Raw genomic sequence first — 4196 nt, 5'->3', positions numbered from 1 at the left:
GCGCTCGGCGGCGCCGGCACAGCCACAGCGCGGCCCCGGCCGCCTCCCGCCGCCGCCAGTCCCGCCCGCCGCGCCGGGGGCGGGGGCCGGGGCGGAGCCGGCGGGGCGGTCCCGCCGCGTTGCACTGCAGCCCGCCGGGGGCCCGCGGGGTGCTGCCGGCGAGGGACGAAGGCGGGCCGGGGGTGTCGGTGCTGCCGGGATGGGGCGGGGCGGCGCGTGGGGAGCGGGTGTGCGCAGCCCGGGTACGGCTCCGGTCCCGTCCGGGCGCTTTGGAGATCTCCGAGGAGGAGAGCCCGCGGCCTCTGGGCAGCCTGGCCTCGGGGTACGGGTGGGAATTCACACGGCTAAGAAGGGATTTGAGGAGTTCAGAGAGAGGACTCAGGGATGGTGACAAAATGCACATTGAAGGCAGCGTGGGAAGCGGGCAGCTGCACCTCCGCGACACTGTGCGCTGCACGAAGCAGGCGGCGGGGCCGGCAGTGGGTCTGTGTAGGGACGGCAGAAGACGCGAGGAAGGCGCATGCAGACCCACGTGCAGATCCAGGCACACGGGCCTGCAGACAGCCTGCTCGGCACAGGATCTGCGCAGCTGGAGCAGAACCGCTGTGTTTAAAGGTCCCAGGTACCACCGGGACTGCAAGGAGTACGATCTGCTAGGTGGGGATGGAACTGCCCCAAGGCTGGCGCTGGGCGGATGGGGTGAGGACAGGCCCTCTCTCATCTCCTCTGCTCAGCGCTGCCCAGCTGTGGGCACCCTGCTGCCCTGCTACCCTCCAGGGCTGCACCAGCAGCGATAAGCAGAGCTGTGAGTGCCAAGGATAAGGCAGAGCTCTGAGCTGCCAGGGAAATAGTTTGCATTCCTGGAGCGGGAGCTGCAGGAATGCGCTCACCGGCTGAGCCGCCCTAATGTACTGAGGCACAGCACCATCCTGACCTGTCGTGGCTGACAGACCAAGCAAAGCCTGAGCGAGTCCCTGCTCCGGACCCTGAGGGCTGTGGTGCCCCTCAGTAGATCCACTGAAAGTTGCCGGCCTGGGTGTGTGTGCTCAGACTTGTAACGCTTCCCAAGCACTCGGGAGGTAGGGCCCAGATGTTAAGGAATGCACTGTGAATCAGGCTGTGTCCAAACTGCTAGAAACCAAAAAATCCCCTCCTTTTCTAGCAGCTCCCTTGCAAGAACTCTGCTTAGCAACAAGGACAGCTCACAGGCCCGAACGTGGCACACCACCTCCAGTGAGCCGCAGCCCCTCCAGGCAGGCACATGTCGCCTGGTGCAGCCACCTCAGCCCGAGCTGAGCTGCTGATAAACACTGGACTCATGGAAGTGAACCCAGGCAGTTGGCGTTTTCATGATCAGTGTGTCTGTGGTCAGTGATTTTGGTGGAGGCAGGCAGCAGCACAGAGCAGGGCTGGGGGACGGGGAGTGGCAGTAAATCACTCAGGAGGCCTTCACTGCCTGCTGAGCTTCTAAGTGATGGATAGCACTGAGGCACAAGGGGAAAACAATCCCGTCTGTCAAACCAGCCCCTCTATCTGGCCTCTCTGAGCCTTGCTCTTCCATGGGGAGGCTGAGGGAAGAAACATCCCCAGGCAGGGCTGTTTTGTGTTCCCTTTGCAGAAAAATCAGCAGCTGAAATGTGAACTGTTGATGACTATGACCAGAAGCAGCTCTGAGTGTGGGGATTGCTGCGCTGTGCTGTGTCAGATGGGTCAGGGGATGAGGAGCTGAGGGCAGGACAGCCCCAGCAGGTATTCTGAGCAGGTTTCAGCTTGAGCCACCAGTGGCTGACAACAAAAGTAACTGACTCTTAAGGGACTCCATCAAAATCTAGGAGCTATGAGGTTAAGCCCACAGCTCAACTAAAGCCTGAGCCTAAGTGTGTGATTGCCCCTGAAAGGAACTGCTGGCTGCACCGAGCTCCACACAAGGGAGAGACAGTGGCACAGCACTGATCTGAGAGCAACGGAGCCAGCCCAGGACTGGAAACTTCCCTCACTCTTTGCAGTGCAGAAACGAAGAACAAAGAGCAGTGTGAGGTTTTGTTTCCCTTATTTGGCATCGGCTTGTGGAAATCCTCAAGCAAAACCTAGAAGATTGGGTCAGTGCTTGAGCTCAGAGGAAGAGACCTGAAAAGCCACAGATGTGAGGCCAGGTTCCTCCGACCCCAGGACAGCTGGGAAAGGAAGCTCACATAATGCAGTGACTGTGTGCCACGGAGGGTATCCTCAAAGATCTAAGCTGCTGCTCCTGAAAGAGCTCCCTGAGTTCTCCCACTGCTTTGCTGGGAAAGGCCATTTCTTCAGGTTGTGGTTGCAGTCAGGAGGACGAGAGGCAGCAGCACTCGGATGGGACTCATTGTTCCGTGAAGTCCAGGAATTTCCAGGTGCAAAGCTGCAAATTCCCAGCTCCTTGAGCTGGTGAGCTGGATGTTCGACACCTCTTCTTCCTGCCCACTGGCTTCATTCAGAGCACTGCTGGAAACTGAGCGAGCTGAGATGCTTGGGCTTAGATTCAGTGGTTACCACTTTTGTTTCAAATGTTAAAACAATAAGCAGCAGAGTTGGTACTGAACAGCAGATCCGCATTTCTTTGGCTTGAGAGAAGAAGAAGACGCAATGGCAAGTGGATGGATGGATGGCAGCATAAACTCCACTGCTTTTCCCTGGGAGGAATCTGTGATGTTCACAGGCAAAGCGCTGTGGAGAAGGGAATCATTCATTGCCCTCGCACCACTTCTCTCCTCCTCACCCAAGGATGCGCAGTGCGCCTCGTGAAGGCAGGCTCCTACCCAGCACAGTGCAGACCTTGCTCATGCCTGCCATTTCTTCCTGCAGACCACGCTGAGGCCCCTGAGAGCTTTAGGAAACAAACCCTTTGGTGGGACAGAAGTATTTTGGAATGCAAGTATCGACTTTGGTATAGAAGTATCTATTTTCAGCTTTCAAAAACAAAGCAAGGAAGAATCTGTGACTTCGCTCAGATCAGGACTTTTTCCGACTTTCTTTTGTAAGGGTCGTGCACTCATTTTTTGCCACTACGTTTTTATCTGTGAGCTAACATCTGTGGGATGTTTTACCGCAGGGCTCGCAGGAGCCCTCACCTCGGGGGAAGCAGCCTTCTTGCTGAGCTGCCGCACTGACACCCCTGACCTTCACAGCCATGCAAAGTACATTTCCTTCCTATGCCAAAGGATAAAATCAGCTGTGGGAAGAACAATGCATGCACAGACAGCAGGCAAAACCCTGCTGAAGACGTTCAGACACTGAACGATGAAGCTGCACTTGGCCTCGCTCCAGACTCTGTACGCATGAGCACGCGCTGTGATTATGAGCTCCTGCAGACAGGAATCACAGCCAAGCAACTTACAGGCATTTGTTTTGGGCTCTGACATGCCGTGGTTTCGGTGAGTGTAAAGCAGCAAGGTACCGCTCAAGTTCTGTGCTCATGTTTATTCTCAGCGGGTTTTAGGCTAGGGATACTCCTAAGCGAACAGATGATTAACTTGAACTTTCTATTAGAATGGAGGTGTAATGCTACACTGCCTCACACACCCTGATGCTGCAATTAGGTACCAGCCCAATTTGTCATAGTTCTTGTGAGCTTTGCAGCCCGTGCCTATTTAGGAATGAAGGGGCTCGCAACTGATGTCATGCTACAAGGCCAAAATGTGTGTGCTTACTTGAATTGACTATTATAAATACAGTCCCTGGAAGAAAAGCCAGTGCTCATCTATTCCACGTTAGTTCCCATGGACTAGGCTTATGGATTGCAGTGTATTTGCTCGTGCTGTACAATGCTGACCACTTTGCAACACAGCCACCCTCTGCCTGAACACACAGCATGAAGGCAGGCAGATTTGTCAGGAAGATGCCCTGGGAGAATGGCTCAGGCTGAAACACAGCACTGATCCCAGTGGAGTCTTTCTGTGCAGCAGACGAGTTGCTTCCCTCTCCTTGCAGTGGTGCAGCCAGCTTTATCCCTCACAAAGAATGAGGCTGTTGGCTTACTAGCACTGGGTCTGGGGCTCCCTGCAGTGGATGACCTTGGATCAGGTGTGGAAGGACAACACTGAGGGCTGATGGGCAAGTATGTCTCGAGCCTTGGTAGCGATGGAAGCACTGTGCGTTTCAATACGGCAGTGTACCCTTTTCTAGAGAGAAAGAGAAAACAGGTATTCTTTTTCTTTTTTCTTTTT

The sequence above is a fragment of the Lagopus leucura genome, unplaced genomic scaffold (genome assembly GCF_019238085.1).
Source record: "Lagopus leucura isolate 7727_CA_CO unplaced genomic scaffold, USGS_WTPT01 Super-Scaffold_100157, whole genome shotgun sequence".
In the NCBI taxonomy this organism is placed as follows: domain Eukaryota; kingdom Metazoa; phylum Chordata; class Aves; order Galliformes; family Phasianidae; genus Lagopus; species Lagopus leucura.
This window is presented reverse-complemented; position numbering follows the sequence as displayed.